Here is a 21,073-nt window from a genome sequence, read left to right on the forward strand (position 1 = left end):
ACTATAAATGGACTTTTCTTCTCAATGGATGGCTTTCGCTTCACGTTTCCTAATGCAAACATCAAATTATGAACTCTTTTAACTTAAAATTAAAAAAAAATTAGTTTAAAATCATTTATAAATTTATAAAACCACTTAAAGCGAGTAACAAGGCTTTTGAAGGCATGAGTGACTATAAATGGACTTTTCTTGTCAATAGATGGCTTTCGCTTCATGTTTCTAATGGAAACATCAAATTATGTTTCGTTTTAACAATAAATGAGAAAAAATTCAATTTAAAATTATTTATAAAGTTATAAAACCACTTAAAGAGAGTAACAAGGCTTTCAAGGCAAGCGTGACTATAAATATAATTTTCTTGTCAACAGATGGCTTTTGCTTCACGTTCCCAATGTAAACATCAAATTATGATACGTTTTAACTAAAAATGAAAACAAATTCAATTTAATATCATTTGTAAAGTTATAAAACCACTTAAAGCCAGTAATAAGGCTCTTGAATGCATGGGTGACTATAAATGAAATTTTCTTATCAACGGATCCACGCTTCTCAAGGTAAACATCCAATTATGATCTATTTTTACCAAAAATAAAAAAATCAACTTAAAATCATTTATAAGATTATAAAACCATTGACAGCAAGTAATTAGGCTATCGTAGACACGAGTAACTAAAAATGGACTTTTTTTATCAATGGATGGCTTTCACTTCAAGTTTTTTAAGGCAAACATCCAATTATGATATGTTTTAACCAGAAATAAAAAAAATTCAACTAAAAATAATTTATAAGATTGTAAAACAAAAATTAAAAAAAAAACAACTTAACCACATTTATAAGATTATAAAACCATTTAAAGTGAGTAACAAGGCTTTCGAAGGCATGAGTGACTATAAATGGACTTTTCTTGTCAAAGGACGGCTTTCACTTCACATTTCCCAATGCAATCATCAAAGTATGATATGTTTTAATGAAAGATGAAAAAAATTCAATTTATAGTCATTTATAAAGTTATAAAACCACTTGAAGCGAGTAACTAAGCTTTTAAGGGCATGAGTGACTATAAATGGACATTTCTTGTCAACGGATGGCTTTCGCTTCATGTTTCTACAAGCAAACATCCAATTATGATCTATTTAAACAAAAAATGAGAACAAATTCAACTTAAAATCATCTATAAGATTACAAAACCATTTAAAGCGAGCAATTAGGCTTTTGCAGGCACGAGTGACTATAAATGGACTTTTCTTCTTAATGGATGGCTTTCGTTTCACGTTTTCTAAGGCAAACATCTAATTATGATATGTTTTAATTGAAAATGAAAAAACATTCAACTTAAAATCATTTATAATATTATAAAACCATTTAAAGAGAGAAACATGGCTTTTGAAGGCATAAGTGTCTATAAATGGAGTTTTCTTATCAATCGATGGCTTTTGTTTCATGTTTCCTAAGGCAAACAGCCAATTATGATCTTTTTTAACAAAAAATGGAAACCAACCCAAAATCATTCATGAGATTATAAAACCATTCAAACTGAGTAACTATGCTTTTGTAGGCATGAGTGACTATAAATAGACTTTTCTTGTCAATGGATAGCGTTCACTTCATGTTTCCCAATGCAAACATCAAATTATGACCTATTTTAATGAAAAATGAATGAAAATTCAATTTAAAATCACTTATAAAGTCATAAAAGCACTTAAAGCGAGTAACAAGGCTTTCGAAGGTATGGGTGACTATATATAGACTTTTCTTGTCAATGGATGGCCTTCACTTCACTTTTCCCAAGGTAAACATCCAATTATGAGCTGTTTTAACAAAAAATGAAAACAAATTCAACTTAAAATTATTTATGAGATTATAAAACCATTTAAAGTGAGTAACTAGGCTTTCGAAGGCATGAGTGACTATAAATGAACTTTTTGTAACGACCCGTTCCTTGATCGCTATTGACGTTCGAGTCTTGCGGGAGAACCCACCAAGTCCCAAAGAAGACTTATTTGAACTCTTGTTAATACATTATATTTATTCCACGTACTTATATAATTGCTTCGAACCGTATAACTCTTTGTAATACGATTTGATCAAAAAGTCGTAATAAATCAATTTAACCTTTTTTCCTCATATTTGTAAAAATACATTAAAGTCTATAATCTCCAATTGTACATTTACATTAACACTATTTACAAACAAATTATGCTATGAACGACTCAACCTCTAGCAGCGAAGAGACTCAGAATAGGATGCTATGAGATGCCTTTAACTATCCGCGATAGACAATAAGTGTCGATGAATGTATGCTAGGCTGATCACTTGACTGTAAAAAGAGAGATAAGGGGGTGAGTCTCACAAACTCAGTGATCATCAGCTCCATGAGTAGGGCGTAGATGGGAAACAAGCTTATAACAAATAATTTAAAGGATAAAATCAGAGTATAAAATGATAACCTTATAGAACCAAATAACTAGAAAGGTATTTGCGTCTTGTAAAAATAATGCCATAAAAATCATAGTGCAATACTTTCCTTGGCAACAATGCCAAAATCAAAGCATAGTAAAATAAATTTTAATCATCGAAATCATCTATTTCGTTCAAATATACAAATAGCCGTATAAAAACATGCACGCTTCCAAAATGTGTGGCATGTAAAAATAATTGTGTATATCCACATATATCAACTCATGATCAACAAATGAAGCACTGAAAGATTTCAATTAAATAGGGGAGTTGCCAAAAAACTGTCATGACTCGATACTCCCCTCGAGCCAGTGGCAACCACCGCGGTGTCCCGATCGACACTCGTTACCAGAAATGTCAAATGAAATTCCGTAAGGCTTTAATATTAGTTTCTCATTTCCCCTGTGAGTAACCGTTGCCAAATATCATGTTCTAAACGATTTTAAGCTATTTCCAACTTAAATCAATAAAAAAAATTATTTCTGTCACACAGGGGCATTTTGGTTATTTTTTCCCGAAAATCTTTAAACCAGCTAAAAATGTAGTATGCGGGTGGAAAACACATATTTCATAATCAAAAATAAGTTTAAACGTCTAAAACCTTCATTTAAAATGAAATTATGACTATTGGAATATAATAAATATATTTAATAAAATATTCTATTTTCTTATAAAATAATATTTATAGAGTTACCGGTAAATAATTTTTGTAGCGTAAAAGCTAAATAAATTCATACATACTGTAATACAGATAACCAAAGTATAAAATTTAATTTATAGTGACACGTGGGCCCACGAACGACCAAAAGTATCAAAAGCGGTAAACCTACAGTTTTTGAGGATGCAAGTCTAATTGTAGACCACAACAAAGTGAGCCATCTACCGACTATCCTGAGCCTGAAATGGGTGGAAAGGAGGGTGGTGAGATTATATAATCCCAGTGAGTAAACAAATATCATCTAAAATATCTAAAGTTGAGTAAATGGAGACAGATAAAATAGATTAGCATAAAAATGATTCTCAGCATTTTGAACTCATTTTAAGCCATTTATCAAGTGCAATAATCTATGCACACTTCACAAAGATTCAAGGCACGGTTTTGATGCAAAACATTGTAAAAGGGCTTGTTTCCCGATTTCTAAAACACTTCACACACACACACATATAGTCTACACAAACAACTTCCAAATCAATTTGCATCCACAATTGCCTATGGCTTCTACCAATTCATGTTTTCCACAAAAACAGTGTATAAATTGTTCCAAACCATGTATTCAAATCACTTATCATTTTCTAGCAACTCATGCATTCCACAAAGGCATTGAATAATCATTGACAAGTTACTATACATATAACATTATATAGTATGGAATCTTTTGAAATAGACACCCCCTACTTACCTTACAATGGCGAGATATTACTTTGCCACTTATCCGGTTACGTTTCAAATTAAATTAGCTTGCCAGTCACCCATTTCCTTCTCTAATTAATCACCATGGTAATCCTTGTTCACTTGCACACTTCCTAGCGATAAATCAAGCTTAATATACTTAGTATTTATCATTCCAATTCAGCTCACATTTCCTGCCCTATGTACCACATTCTTAGTTCCTTTCATTTTCAAGAACTCTTCACATTTCAAATAATTATTTTCCATTGTAACTGACCTCACACATTATTTCCAATTTCATGCACATGCACAATTATACATGGGCAGCATATTAACCAAGAATCCTTAATCAATATCAACATTGTTCATCTTTATTCTTATAAATACTCTAACATGCAACCATTAATTTTCAACGAGCCGAACCTAATGTACCATAATATACCCACAATGCATGCTTACCTCTTAAAGTAGCTTGGACTTTGCATGCATCTCAACACATCTCCATAGCTTTTATCATCAAGGTTGCCACACATAAATCTATCCATTAACACCCACATTTTTCCACCATTTAGGAATTTAAAGGTTAAGAACATCTTACCCCTTCTTGCGTTTTATCTTAAATCCATCACCAAACCAAGGATCAATGGCATGCATGCATCTATGTCTTTCAACACTTGGAGAACTTTGCCGCCATAAACACTTTCCTATGTTACCAACTGCTTTTCAAAACATATTCAAACTAAAATCACAATTCTTACCTTTCCTCACTTGGATTTTGAAACCATGCCACACATCTCTTTCAAGCTTCCAATCTACACTTTGAATGGTAAGTAAGCATCAAGGCTCAACAAGGAAGAAGTAGGAAACCAACGATTTCTCTTGAATCCTCACAAACTCGAGCCTTCCTACATTTCCTCTCTTTTCTTTTTCTTCCTCTCGAGTGGAGCTCTCAAAAATAGTTTCTACTTTCTTTTCCTCTCTCAATGGTCGGTTCTCACAAGCTTCACCAAGGCCAATTCTCATTTCTTTTACACTTTGAAATTTTGTATTTATATGGCCACCCACTAAACCAATCAAATTGCATGCACACATTTGCCTTTTTATTCTATTTGGCCACCTTGCCAACCTATAAGATTTCATGCATCCAATTTCCATCTCTTTTAATTGGTTGAATATCCACTTCCATTATCCATCCATTCTTCAATCTATCTTTATGCATTCTTAATGCATTTCCATTTCATCCACCTTACTCCTTGCATGCATTCTCCTACCTTATTTCTTATTTGGGCCCCCATTTAGCCAATAACATTACATGCATATTTCACCTTTTACATTTGTCTCCTTCTTTTTTATTTGTCATATGGTGGGTGCCATCTTTTACGTGTAATAGTATTGTCACATGCATATGCTAATCTTCCACAAAACCTCATTTTTCATGACTAATTATTTTTTTTTATCCAATTTTGCATGTGACCAATAATTTCTCTACCTAAATATTATAATATAATATAAACAAATAAAATATTATTTTATTCATGTTATCAACAAATTCTATTATTGGTCTCCCCCACTTAGACTTAACCTATTTCTCGCAAGATGTGACTCGTTTCGGCATCGGATTATTTTAATATTATTTTATTCCAAAATTCTCCACTTGTCTCCTCAAGTCTCAAAGTGTCCCACTTTGCCCCGGTTCACTTCCAAATCATCATTTTAACTCACTAATTCATCCTCGATAAAATATTATTATTATTTAATTATTATTTTCTCGCGTGCAAAATACTTTATTTCAAAATATTCCTTCCACCCGTCATCGCTTTTGGCACTTAAATTTACGTCAATTGACCCTTTGTCTTGTCGATAAGGTCTTATTGACTCCTATTGGAGGGTACGGGGTGTTACATTTTTCTCATCAATCGATGAGTTTTGCTTCATGTTTCCCAATGCAAACATCAAATTATGATCTATTTTAATAAAAAATGTAAAAAAAATTCAATTTAAAATTATTTATGAAGTTATAAAACCACTTAAAACGAGTAACAAGACCTTTGAAGGCATGGGTGACTATAAATGGACTTTTATTGTCAATGGATGGGTTTCGCTTCACATTTCTCGAAGCAAACATCAAAGTATGAACTCTTTTAACCTAGAATGACAAAAAATCAGTTTAAAATCATTTATAAAGTTATAAAACTACTTAAAGCGAGTAACAAGGCTTTTGAAAGCTTTAGTGACTATAAATAAACTTTTCTTGTCAATGGACGGCTTTCGCTTCATGTTTCCAACACAAACATAAAATTATGATCCGTTTTAACGATAAATGAAAAAAATAAGTTTAAAATCATTTATAATGTTATAAAATCACTTAAAGCGAGTAACAACGCTTTCAAAGGCATGAATGGTTATAAGTGGACTTTTCATGTCAACGGATGGCTTTTGCTTAACGTTTCCCTATGCAAACATCAAATTGTAATCTATTTTTACCTAAAAAGAAAAAATTCAATTTCAAATCATTTATAAAATTATAAATCCACTTAAAGCAAGTAACAAGGCTTTCGAAGGCATGAGTGCCTATAAATGGACTTTTCTTGTCAACGGATGGCTTTCACTTAACGCTTCTCGAGGTAAACATCCAATTATAATCTATTTTAACCAAAAATGAAAATAAATTCAACTTAAAATCATTTACACAAAACATTTCAAGCGAGTAACAAGGTTTTCGAAGGTATGAGTGACTATAAATGGGCTTTTCTTGTCAATAGATGTCTTTTATTGCACGGTTCCTAATGCAAACATCAAATAATAATCCGTTTTAACAAAAAATGAAAACAATTCAGTTGAAAATCATTTATAATGTTATAAAACCACTTAAAGCGAGTAAGAAGGCTTTCAAAGGCATGAGTGACTATAAATTAACTTTTCTTGTCAATTGATGTTGTTCGCTTCACGGTTCCCAATGCAAACATCAAAATATGACCTATTTTAATGAAAACAATTCAGTTTAAAATCATTTGTAAGATTATAAAATCATTTAAAGCGAGTACCAAGGCTTTCGAAGGCATGAGTGACTATAAATGGACTTTTCTTATCAATGGATGGGTTTTGCTTCATGTTTCCCAATGCAAACATCAAATCATGATTCGTTTTAACGATAAATGGAAAAAAAATTAATTTAAACTCATTAAAAAGTTGTAAAACCACTTAACGCGTGTAACAAGGCTTTTGAAGATATAGATGACTATAAATGGACTTTTCTTGTTAATGGATGACTTTTGCTTCACGTTTCACATAGCAAACATCCAATTATGATATGTTTTAACTAGAAATGGAAACCAATTCAACTTAAAATCATTTATGAGATTATAAAACCATTTAAAGTGAGTAACTAGGTTGTCGAAGGCATGAATGACTATAATGGACTTTTCTTGCCAATGGATGGCTTTCGCTTCATGTTTCCTAATGCAAACATTAAAAAATAAAAAAATTCAATTTAAAATTATTTATAAAGTTATAAAACCACTTAAAGTGAGTGACAAGGCTTTTGAAGGCATGGGTGCTTATAAATGAACTTTACTTGTCAATGGATGGGTTTCGCTTCACGTTTCCTACTGCAAACATCAAATTGTGATATGTTTTAACAATAAATGAAAATAATTTAATTTAAACTCATTTATGAGGTTACAAAATCACTTAACGCGAGTAACAAGGCTTTCGAAGATATGGATGACTACAAATGGACTTTTCTTGTTAATGAATGACTTTCACTTCATGTTTCACTAGACAAACATCGAATTATGATCTTTTTTAACTAGAAATGGAAACAAATTCAACTTAAAATCATTTATGAGATTATAAAATCATTTAAAGTGAGTAACTAGGCTGTCGAAGGCATGAGTAACTATAAATAGACTTTTCTTGCCAATGGATGGCTTTCGCTTCATGTTTCTTAATGCAAATATCAAATTAAGATCTATACGAATGAAAAATAAAAAAAAATCATTTTAAAATTGTTTATAAAGTTATATAACCACTTAAAGTGAGTGACAAGGCTTTCGAAGGCATGGATGATTATAAATGGACTTTTCTTGTCAATGGATGGGTTTCGCTTCACATTTTTAGATGCAAACATCAAATCATGATCTGTTTTAACGATAAATGAAAAAAAATTAATTTAAACTTATTTATAAAGTTATAAAGCAACTTAACGCGAGTAACAAGGCTTTTGAAGATATGGATGACTATAAATGAACTTTTTTTGTTAATGGATAACTTTCGCTTCATGTTTCACAAGGCAAATATCCAATTATGATTTGTTTTAACCAGAAATGGAAACAAATTCAACTTAGAATCATTTATGAGATTATTAAACCATTTAAAGTGAGTGATTAGGCTGTCGAAGGCATGAGTGACTATAAATGGACTTTTCTTGTCAAAGGATGGCTTTCACTTCATGTTTCCTAATGCAAACATCAAATTAAGATCTATTGGAATGAAAAATTAAAAAAAATCAATTTAAAATTGTTTATAAAGTTATAAAACCACTTAAAGTGAGTGACAAGGCTTTTGAAGGCATGGATGATTATAAATGGACTTTTCTTGCCAATTGATGGCTTTCACTTTATGTTTCCTGATGCTAACATTAAATTATGAACTCACTTAACCTAAATTGAAAAAAAAATCAGTTTAAAATTAATTATAAAGTTATAAAACCACTTAAACCGAGTAACAAGGCTTTCAAAGGCATAAGTGACTATAAATGGACTTTTCTTGTCAATGGATGGCTTTCATTTCAAGTTTTCCAATGCAAACATCAAATTATGATCTGTTTTAATAGTAAATGAAAAAAATTCAATTTTAAATCATTTATAATGTTATAAAACTACTTAAAGGAGTGAGAAGGCTATCGAAGGTATGAGTGACTATAAATGGGCATTTCTTGTGTAAAGCCCGACCTTATAAAATACTATTCATGACATACATGTGATGATAGCATGATTGCATGCTAGGAGAGTCCCAAAAAATTTACAAAAGTCGGTATTGTACCTATAGGTACAACAAAGTTTATTTAATCCTCGAACTAGATCAAATGGGAATTTTAAGGTGAGATTAAGAGTTTCACAGTTCATGGATGACTTAAAATGGTAATTTGGAGTTTGAGGGTCAATTTGGAGTCAAATCGGAATTTTCACTAACTAGGGGCAAAATGGTCATTTGCCACCTGGGGACAAAATGGGAATTTTAGAAAAGATTTTTTTGACCTCATTTGACTTATTAGAGTATAATTTGACTTATTGAAGTATGATTTGAGGTTTAGAAGTGAAAAATTTTAATTTCGGTATAATTTGGAGTATAGGGGTAAAATGGTAATTTTGCCACCTCAGGGGCAAAATTGTAATTTTCCACCACCAGGATATTTTTTCCAGCACATGGTCTTCCTTGTCTTCATCTTTGACCCTTGACTAAACATGTGGTGGAGATAAAATGTTTAAATTTTTAAAATTTTAAAAAACGGGCCAATGACATGATGCCATGTGTCATGCCTTTATTAATTTATTATTTTCCTTTTTAAAAGGCACAAAATCAGCCCATCTTCCACCCCATGGCCGGCCAAACCAGCAAGAAGAGAGAGAAAACAAAAACAAAACCCTAGAGAGAGAAAATCAAAGAAAAAGTGTGAATTTTCAAGGAAATTAAGTGAAAAGGGTGAGTTTTTTCTATTAAGCTTGAGTTTTCTTATTCCCAAGCATTTCTCTTTATTTTTCATGATTAAATTACATGTTTTCATGATGAATTAAATTCTGGAAAAATGGGTTAGGAGAGAGAAAGTTGTTGGATTTATTTGATTTTAATTTATGTTAGTGTTTTTAGTTAGTTTAGCATATTTAGAAACAAAACAACAAGAAAAGAATTTATTTTCTCCCCCAACCATTAATGGCTGAATTTACCATGTAGTGAGTGAGGATGAGTTTGATTTTATTCTAGGAGAATTGGTTAAGGAATGATGAATTATGAGCCTAGAAAAATAATGGGAATTTTCGGAGCAAAAATACGAATTTTTACCCACTAGGGGTATTTTCGTAATTTGCTGTTGGGACTGATAATTTGCACCACACTGAGGGACATTAAGTTAATTTGGGTGCAATTGAGGTATAGAAACTGAAAAGAATTAAATTGGAGTTTAAACGGATCCGTTAGGAATTTAGTCGGGTGATAAGACGAATTAGGCCAATACCGGGTTTAGATAGTTACCAGTGCATTTTGCATTCCATATCATGCATTGGTAATCTAAATTAATTTAATTTTGATTTAGTACCAAATTGGTGAAACTCTCGATTTTGTATTGTGTCAAGGTGGTGAGTCCTCCGATAAAGGCAAGGAAATTGCATCCGAGGACCAGTAGACAGAGTGCTTCGAAAGTCTGCATTCTAGACATAGTGAGTAAACTTACTGTCATTTTAATTATCTAGGGTGGTTTTTAAATGCTTTCATGAATTCTATGGAAAAAAGAATTTAAAAAGATAAATTTTCATGTTTTATGAATAAATGAGTTTCAATGAAATTAAATTATAAATTGTTTTGAAATTAATAGTAATTTTGAAAAAATAGAGTACACGGAGACTGTTAATTGTGGCAATTTGATTGTTTAAATTAACTGGCTTATGATAAATCGAGCATGATTGGCTAGTTGGCAATTGTATTGAAATGCGAATTGTTTGGTTACCTTGAAAAACTACGAATTACAAAATTGCCATATCATGTTATTGAGTTTTATTATATGGTGGATTATATATTAATTAATCACTGCAGTAGGGGGTTTCTGTGGACCAGCCTTTTAGAGGGGCACGGTAAACCCCATTATATTCTTACCTCGAACGGAGAGGCGCGTAGGGTATCTCCTGGGGTAAAGTTTAGGGTTCACTTCACGCTAAACCACCACGTGAGGGGGAACTCAGCCAACGCCAAGGAACGGCTATGTTTTCAAAACAAAAACATGATTTATGTGAAATGTGAATTTTAATAGCCTTGGCGGTCTCGGTAGGATGCCTCGGCCAAGGTGTCCCCGAGAATGGATTTATGGCACAAGCCTAGATTTTTATGAGATTCATAAGCCTCTTTACGTGTTTTGAACAAAATGTGTTCTAATGCTATAACCCAGTTTATGATGATTTACTTTATTGTCTCCATGTACTCAACTCTAGATGTTTAGGATGATGTTTGTTTACTCATTGGGATTTTATAATCTCACCACCCTTCTTTCCACCCATTTCAGGTTCAGTATAGACTGTAGATAGCTGATCTCATCGAGGACTACAGTGAGATCTGCATTTTCCAAACCGTAGGTTCAAAGTCCTCTTTACTTTTGTTTATTCGGGGGCACTCTTGTTATTGTAAATTAAATTAAATATTTTGGCTTACTGTATTTAAGTATGTATAAATTTATTTAGCTTTTACGTTATAAAAATTATTCACGTATAACTCTATAAATATTGTTTTATAAGAAAATAGAATATTTTACTTAATATTTCTTTTATTTTCTTATTATATTCAAATAACCATAATTTCATTTTAAATGAAGATTTTAGACTTTTAAACTCATTTTGAATATGAATTGTGTGTTTTGTACTTGTATATTACGTTTTAGCCAGTTTTAAAATTTTTGAGAAAAATGACCAAAATACCCTTGTGAGACGAAAAATTAATATTTTATTTGTTTAAAGTTGGAAACAGCTTAAAATATTTTAGAACACGATATTTGACAATGGTTGCTCACAAGGGAACAGAGAAACTGATAGTAAAGCCTTGCGGGGTTTCGGGTTGACATTCCGGGCAATAAGTGTCTACCGGGACACCGCGACAGTTGTCACGGGCTCGAGGGGAGTACCGGGTCGTGACAATTCGATTGGTATCAAAGCTTTTGATTTTAAAGATCAAAGTTTTTAGTTTTAAAGTTGTTTTAGAAAATTTACAATATCAGTGTGGCCCCGGATTAAGTTAAGTTAGGTTAGGTTGAATAGAATGCATACATTTGCATATAGAGCCTAAGGTTACCTAAACTTGCTCGTATTTTTTTTATAGATTATAATGCCTCCTCGACGCGGACGCCCACCTCTCACTAGATCGGTTGGGAGGGGAAGAGGTCGTTCCCAACGTCATCAGCCAGATACAGTAGAGGAGGAATCAGCTGCATCTACTATTCGGGCAGCACCTGCTGCTGAGCAGGCCGATAGTCCTCCACATCCTCCATCTTCTCAGCCACCTACTGGTATTCCTGCCATGCCTACTGAGGCAGCACAGGCATTGGCAGCTTTCTTTGCAGCAATGGCTGGTCAAGCTCAGACTGGTCAAGTTCCACCTGTAGTGCCTCCAGCTACTCCTTTAGTTCCACCACCAATACAGGATGTATCCATTTCCAAGAAGCTGAAGGAGGCTAGGCAATTAGGTTGTGTATCTTTCACTGGTGAGTTGGATGCCACTGTGGCAAAGGACTGGATTAATCAGGTGTCCGAGACTCTCTCTGATATGGGATTAGATGATGACATGAAGCTGATGGTGGCTACGAGATTATTAGAGAAGAGGGCTCGTACTTGGTGGAATTCGGTGAAGTCCCGTTCCGCTACTCCTCAGACATGGTCCGATTTTCTCAGGGAATTCGATGGTCAGTATTTCACTTATTTCCATCAAAAAGAAAAGAAGAGAGAATTTCTGAGTTTGAAACAGGGAAATCTAACTGTAGAGGAGTACGAGACTCGTTTTAACGAGTTGATGTTATATGTGCCGGATCTGGTGAAATCTGAGCAGGATCAGGCCAGCTATTTCGAGGAAGGGCTCCGTAATGAGATCAGAGAGCGAATGACAGTGATTGGTAGGGAGCCACATAAGGAGGTGGTACAGATGGCTTTACAGGCTGAGAAGCTCGCGACTGAGAATAGAAGGATTCGGACTGAGTTTGTAAAAAGGAGGAATCCTGGTATGTCTTCTAGTCAGCCAGTAAAAAGAGGCAAGGACTCAGCGACTTCAGGGAGCACTACTTCTATTTCCGTGACATCTCCTCGACCTCCATTTCCACCATCACAGCAGAGACCTTCGAGGTTTAGCAGATCTGCTATGACTGGTTCTGGGAAGAGTCTCGGAGGTTTTGACAGATGCAGAAATTGTGGGAATTATCATAGTGGGCTATGTAGAGGGCCAACAAGATGTTTCCAATGTGGACAGACGGGTCACATTAGGAGTAATTGCCCACAGTTAGGACGAGCCACTGTAGCTGCATCATCTCCACCAGCTCGCACAGATATACAGAGGAGAGATTTTTCTGGGTTACCACAGAGACAGGGAGTAGCCATACGGTCTGGTGTGGAGAGTAATACCCCGTCACATCCACTTTCGAGACCACAGACTCGTACCGCGACAAGAGTTTTTGCTGTGACAGAAGATGAGGCACGAGTCCGACCTGGAGCAGTGACAGGTACTATGTCTTTATTTGATAAAGATGCTTATGTTTTGATAGATTCTGGCTCAGATAGATCTTATGTGAGTACGACATTTGCATCAATTACTGATAGAAACCTGTCACCATTAGAGGAAGAAATTGTAGTGTATACCCCTCTAGGAGAACAGTTGATTAGAAATACTTGTTATAGAGACTGTGGGGTAAGGGTAGGTGAGGAAGAATTTAGGGGTGACTTAATTCCTCTAGAGATCTTGGATTTTGATTTAATATTAGGTATGGACTGGTTAACTGCACATCGGGCGAACGTGGATTGTTTTCGAAAAGAAGTTGTTCTTCGAAATTCGGAGGGAGCAGAGATTGTGTTTGTAGGGGAACGTCGAGTATTACCATCTTGTGTAATCTCGGCCATCAAAGCTTCAAAATCAGTGCAAAAAGGGTATCCGACTTATTTGGCATACGTGATCGATACTTCAAAGCGGGAACCTAAGTTAGAGGATGTCCCAATAGTAAGTGAGTTTCCTGATGTATTTCCTGATGATTTACCGAGAATACCTCCTAATCGAGAGCTTGAGTTCCCTATTGATTTACTTTCGGGTACCGCACCTATTTCTATTCCTCCATATAGAATGGCTCCAGCAGAGTTGAAGGAACTGAAAGCTCAGTTGCAAGATTTGGTGGATAAAGGTTTCATTCGCCCTAGCATTTCTCCTTGGGGAGCACCAGTCGTATTTGTAAAGAAGAAAGATGGCACTCTTCGATTGTGTATTGATTACCGTCAGCTGAACCGAGTGACCATCAAGAATAAATACCCTTTACCCCGGATAGATGATCTTTTTGATCAATTACGAGGTGCTATGGTATTCTCTAAGATTGATTTGAGATCTGGGTACTATCAGTTGAGGATTAAGGAGCAGGATGTACCTAAGACTGCCTTCAGGACGCGTTATGGGCATTATGAGTTTCTGGTGATGCCGTTTGGTTTGACTAATGCCCCGGCAGTTTTTATGGATCTTATGAACAGGGTGTTCCATCCATACTTGGATACGTTTGTGATAGTATTCATCGATGACATCCTGGTTTATTCGAAGAATGATGATGAACATGCTGCCCATTTGCGCATTGTGTTGCAAACTTTGCGCGAGAGACAACTCTATGCCAAGTTCTCTAAATGTGAATTCTGGTTGAAGGAAGTGGTTTTCTTGGGACATGTGGTGTCCGGAGCTGGAATTTATGTCGATCCCAAGAAGATTGAGGCAATCTTGCAATGGGAGCAACCGAGAACGGTAATTGAGATTCGTAGTTTCCTTGGCTTAGTCGGTTATTACCGGAGATTTGTTCAGGGATTTTCTTTGATAGCAGCTCCTCTGACTCGTTTGACTCGTAAAGGAGTTAAGTATGAGTGGGATGATGTTTGTGAGAATCGATTTCAGGAGCTAAAGAACCGGTTAACCTCCGCTCCCGTTTTAACACTTCCTGTTAGTGGAAAAGAATTTGTGGTATATAGCGATGCATCTAAGTTGGGATTAGGGTGTGTGTTGATGCAGGACGAGAAAGTAATAGCTTATGCTTCCCGACAGTTGAAGAAGCACGAGACGAATTACCCTACTCATGACTTGGAGTTAGCAGCAGTAGTATTCGCATTGAAGATTTGGAGACATTATTTATATGGTGAGCGTTGTCGGATTTTTTCTGATCATAAAAGTTTGAAGTATTTGCTCACCCAGAAAGAGCTTAACTTGAGACAGAGACGATGGTTGGAGTTGATTAAGGATTATGACTTAGTGATTGATTATCATCCGGGAAAAGCAAATGTTGTAGCGGATGCCTTAAGTCGTAAATCCTCATCGTCGTTAGCAACACTTCAAAGTTCTTATTTTCCGATGTTACTTGAGATGAAATCTCTAGGGATCCAGTTGAATAATGGTGAGGATGGAACCCTACTTGCTAGTTTCGTCGTGAGACCTTCATTGTTGAATCAGATAAGAGAATTGCAGAAATCTGATGATTGGTTGAAACAGGAAGTTCAAAAGCTGCAAGATGGAGAAGCTAGTGAGTTTACACTTAGCGATGATGGTACTTTCATGCTTAGAGACCGAATTTGTGTTCCTAATGATGATCAATTGAGACGAGCTATTTTGGAGGAAGCTCATTCTTCCGCCTACGCTTTACATCCCGGAAGCACCAAGATGTATCGGACTATTAAAGAAAGTTATTGGTGGCCGGGTATGAAACGAGACATAGCAGAGTTTGTAGCGAAATGTCTCACATGCCAACAGATCAAGGCGGAGCATCAAAAACCGTCAGGTACTCTTCAACCTTTACCGATTCCTGAATGGAAATGGGAACATGTGACTATGGACTTTGTATTGGGTTTGCCGCGGACACAAAGTGGGAAGGATGCTATTTGGGTGATTGTGGATAGATTGACTAAGTCCGCCCATTTCTTGGCTATCCATAGCACGTATTCTATTGAGAGGCTGGCAAGACTTTATATAGATGAGATTGTGAGATTACACGGAGTCCCAGTTTCTATTGTGTCAGATCGAGACCCTCGATTTACTTCTCGATTTTGGCCGAAATTTCAGGAAGCTCTTGGAACTAAATTGAGATTTAGTACTGCCTTTCATCCACAGACAGATGGTCAATCTGAGAGAACTATTCAGACCTTGGAGGATATGTTACGGGCTTGTGTCATTGACTTTATCGGGAGTTGGGACAGACACTTGCCATTGGTGGAGTTTGCTTATAATAACAGTTTTCAGTCTAGTATTGGGATGGCACCATACGAGGCTTTGTATGGAAGAAAATGCCGAACTCCGCTTTGTTGGGATGAAGTAGGTGAGAGGAAATTGGTGAATGTGGAATTGATTGATTTGACAAACGATAAGGTCAAAGTTATCCGAGAGCGATTAAAGACAGCTCAAGATAGGCAGAAGAATTATTCGGATAAACGAAGGAAAGATTTGGAGTTTGAAGTCGACGATAAAGTTTTTCTTAAGGTTTCTCCTTGGAAAGGTAATAATTTGAAATTTCCAAGTATTAAATCTTATTTGATTATACTATTGTGATAATTTGTGGTATTCATTGGATGATGAAAGGTGTGATTCGATTCGCGAAGAGGGGAAAGCTCAATCCAAGATACATTGGACCTTTTCGTATCATTGAAAGGATTGGGCCAATGGCTTACAGACTTGAATTACCCCCAGAGTTAGATCGAATTCATAATGTCTTCCATGTCTCGATGTTGAAAAAGTATGTTCCCGATCCCTCTCACATTTTAGAGACACCTCCCATTGAGTTGCATGAGGATTTGAAGTTCGAGGTGCAGCCTGTACGTATTCTAGATCGAAAGGATCGAGTGCTAAGGAACAAGAGCATTCCAATGGTGAAAGTATTGTGGAAGAATGCTCGAATGGAGGAGATGACGTGGGAAGTCGAGAGCCAGATGAGAAACCAATATCCACATCTTTTATTCGAATCAGGTAAGTGAAATTTTGAGGTCAAAATTTTATTTTTAAGGGGGGTAGTGTTGTAAAGCCCGACCTTATAAAATACTATTCATGACATACATGTGATGATAGCATGATTGCATGCTAGGAGAGTCCCGAAAAATTTACAAAAGTCGGTATTGTACCTAGAGGTACAACAAAGTTTATTTAATCCTCGAACTAGATCAAATAGGAATTTTAAGGTGAGATTAAGAGTTTCACAGTTCATGGATGACTTAAAATGGTAATTTGGAGTTTAAGGGTCAATTTGGAGTCAAATCGGAATTTTCACTAACTAGGGACAAAATGGTCATTTGCCACCTGGGGACAAAATGGGAATTTTAAAAAAGATTTTTTTGACCCCATTTGACTTATTAGAGTATAATTTGACTTATTGAAGTATGATTTGAGGTTTAGAAGTGAAAAATTTTAATTTCGGTATAATTTGGAGTATAGGGGTAAAATGGTAATTTTGCCACCTCAGGGGCAAAATTGTAATTTTCCACCACCAGGATATTTTTTCCAGCACATGGTCTTCCTTGTCTTCATCTTTGACCCTTGACTAAACATGTGGTGGAGTTAAAATGTTTAAATTTTTAAAATTTTAAAAAACGGGCCAATGACATGATGCCATGTGTCATGCCTTTATTAATTTATTATTTTCCTTGTTAAAAGGCACAAAATCAGCCCATCTTCCACCCCATGGCCGGCCAAACCAGCAAGAAGAGAGAGAAAACAAAAACAAAACCCTAGAGAGAGAAAATCAAAGAAAAAGTGTGAATTTTCAAGAAAATTAAGTGAAAAAGGTGAGTTTTTTCTATTAAGCTTGAGTTTTCTTATTCCCAAGCATTTCTCTTTATTTTCCATGATTAAATTACATGTTTTCATGATGAATTAAATTCTGGAAAAATGGGTTAGGAGAGAGAAAGTTGTTGGATTTATTTGATTTTAATTTATGTTAGTGTTTTTAGTTAGTTTAGCATATTTAGAAACAAAACAACAAGAAAAGAATTTATTTTCTCCCCCAACCATTAATGGCTGAATTTACCATGTAGTGAGTGAGGATGAGTTTGATTTTATTCTAGGAGAATTGGTTAAGGAATGATGAATTATGAGCCTAGAAAAATAATGGGAATTTTCGGAGCAAAAATACGAATTTTTACCCACTAGGGGTATTTTCGTAATTTGCTGTTGGGACTGATAATTTGCACCACACTGAGGGACATTAAGTTAATTTGGGTGCAATTGAGGTATAGAAACTGAAAAGAATTAAATTGGAGTTTAAACAGACCCGTTAGGAATTTAATCGGGTGATAAGACGAATTAGGCCAATACCGGGTTTAGATAGTTACCAATGCATTTTGCATTCCATATCATGCATTGGTAATCTAAATTAATTTAATTTTGATTTAGTACCAAATTGGTGAAACTCTCGATTTTGTATTGTGTCAAGGTGGTGAGTCCTCCGATAAAGGCAAGGAAATTGCATCCGAGGACCAGTAGACAGAGTGCTTCGAAAGTCTGCATTCTAGACATAGTGAGTAAACTTACTATCATTTTAATTATCTAGGGTGGTTTTTAAATGCTTTCATGAATTCTATGGAAAAAAGAATTTAAAAAGATAAATTTTCATGTTTTATGAATAAATGAGTTTCAATGAAATTAAATTATAAATTGTTTTGAAATTAATAGTAATTTTGAAAAATAGAGTACACGGAGACTGTTAATTGTGGCAATTTGATTGTTTAAATTAACTGGCTTATGATAAATCGAGCATGATTGGCTAGTTGGCAATTGTATTGAAATGCGAATTGTTTGGTTACCTTGAAAAACTACGAATTACAAAATTGCCATATCATGTTATTGAGTTTTATTATATGGTGGATTATATATTAATTAATCACTGCAGTAGGGGGTTTCTGTGGACCAGCCTTTTAGAGGGGCACGGTAAACCCCATTATATTCTTACCTCGAACGGAGAGGCGCGTAGGGTATCTCCTGGGGTAAAGTTTAGGGTTCACTTCACGCTAAACCACCACGTGAGGGGGAACTCAGCCAACGCCAAGGAACGGCTATGTTTTCAAAACAAAAACATGATTTATGTGAAATGTGAATTTTAATAGCCTTGGCGGTCTCGGTAGGATGCCTCGGCCAAGGTGTCCCCGAGAATGGATTTATGGCACAAGCCTAGATTTTTCTGAGATTCATAAGCCTCTTTACGTGTTTTGAACAAAATGTGTTCTAATGCTATAACCCAGTTTATGATGATTTACTTTATTGTCTCCATGTACTCAACTCTAGATGTTTAGGATGATGTTTGTTTACTCATTGGGATTTTATAATCTCACCACCCTCCTTTCCACCCATTTCAGGTTCAGTATAGACTGTAGATAGCTGATCTCATCGAGGACTACAGTGGGATATGCATTTTCCAAACCGTAGGTTCAAAGTCCTCTTTACTTTTGTTTATTCAGGGGCACTCTTGTTATTGTAAATTAAATTAAATATTTTGGCTTACTGTATTTAAGTATGAATAAATTTATTTAGCTTTTACGTTATAAAAATTATTCACGTATAACTCTATAAATATTGTTTTATAAGAAAATAGAATATTTTACTTAATATTTCTTTTATTTTCTTATTATATTTAAATAACCATAATTTCGTTTTAAATGAAGATTTTAGACTTTTAAACTCATTTTGAATATGAATTGTGTGTTTTGTACTTGTATATTACGTTTTAGCCAGTTTTAAAATTTTTGAGAAAAATGACCAAAATACCCTTGTGAGACGAAAAATTAATATTTTATTTGTTTAAAGTTGGAAACAGCTTAAAATATTTTAGAACACGATATTTGACAATGGTTGCTCACAAGGGAACAGAGAAACTGATAGTAAAGCCTTGCGGGGTTTCGGGTTGACATTCCGGGCAATAAGTGTCTACCGGGACACCGCGGCGGTTGTCACGGGCTCGAGGGGAGTACCGGGTCGTGACATCTTGTCAATTGATGGCGTTCGCTTCATGTTTCCCAACACAAACATCAAAGTACGACCTATTTTAATGAAGAAAAATTCAGTTTAAAATCATTTATAAGATTATAAAACCATTTAAAGCAAGTAACAAGGCTTATGAAGGCATTATTCCTCCTTATTTCTCATTTGGCCTCCCATTTAGCCAATAACATTGCATGCATTTTTCACCTTTTACATTTGTCTCCTTCCTTTTTGTTTGTCACATGGTGGGGTCCCACATGTTCTCTATTAAGATTACACTTTTATATGCCATCTTTTGCATGTAATAGTATTGTCACATGCATATGTTAATATTCCACATAACCTCATTTTTCATGACTAATTATTTTCTTTTCATCCAATTTTGCACTTGACCAATAATTTCTCTAGCTAAATATTATAATATAATATAAATGAATAAAATATTATTTTATTCATGTTATCCAAAAATTCTATTATTGGTCTCCCCCATTTAGACTTAACCTATTTCTCACAAGATGCAACTCATTCCGGCATCGGATTATTTTAATATTATTTTATTTCAAAATTCTCCACTTGTATCCTCGAGTCTCAAAGTGTCTCACTTTGCCCCAGTTCACTTCCAAATCGTCGTTTTAACTCGCTAATTCATCCTTGACCAAATATTATTATTATTTATTTATTACTTTCTCGCGTGCGAAATACTTTATTCTAAAATATTCCTTCCACCCGTCACCGCTTTTAGCACTTAAATTTACATAAGTTGACCCTTCGTCTTGTCGATAAGGTCTTATTGACTTCTATAGGAAGGTACCGAGTGTTACACTTTTCTCGTCAATTGATGAGTTTCGCTTCACGTTTCCCAATGTAAGCATCAAATTATGATCTATTTTAATGAAAAATGTCAAAAATTCAATTTTAAATTATTTATAAAGTTATAAAATCACTTAAAGCGAGTAACAAAGCCTTTGAAGGCATGGGTGACTATAAATGGACTTTTGTTGTCAATGGATGGGTTTCGCTTCACATTTCTCAATGCAAACATCAAAGTCTAAACTCTTTTAACCTAGAATGAAAAAACAAATCAGTTTAAAATCATTTATAAAGTTACAAAACCACTTAAAGCGAATAACAAGGCTTTTGAAGGCATTAGTGACTATAAATGAACTTTTCTTGTCAATGGATGGGTTTTGTCACGACCCGGTATTCTCCTAAAGCCCGTGATAACCGTCGCGATATCCCGATAGACATTCATCACCCGGAATGCCGAATCGGAACCTCGTAAGGTTTTAATATCAG

At 34.8% G+C, this 21,073-nt stretch overlaps 1 long non-coding RNA gene across 1 annotated transcript; it reads left to right on the forward strand.

Annotated features, from left to right (window-relative positions):
• Positions 1 to 9,369: 9,369 nt before the first annotated feature.
• Positions 9,370 to 11,267, forward strand: LOC148761237 (uncharacterized). Its single transcript, XR_016028078.1, has 3 exons — positions 9,370 to 9,550; positions 10,198 to 10,281; positions 11,118 to 11,267. It is a non-coding gene; the product is annotated as an uncharacterized LOC148761237 (long non-coding RNA).
• Positions 11,268 to 21,073: the final 9,806 nt, after the last annotated feature.

This window comes from Theobroma cacao, chromosome 8, assembly GCF_053813885.1.
Source record: "Theobroma cacao isolate CCN51 chromosome 8, ASM5381388v1, whole genome shotgun sequence".
Lineage (NCBI taxonomy): Eukaryota > Viridiplantae > Streptophyta > Magnoliopsida > Malvales > Malvaceae > Theobroma > Theobroma cacao.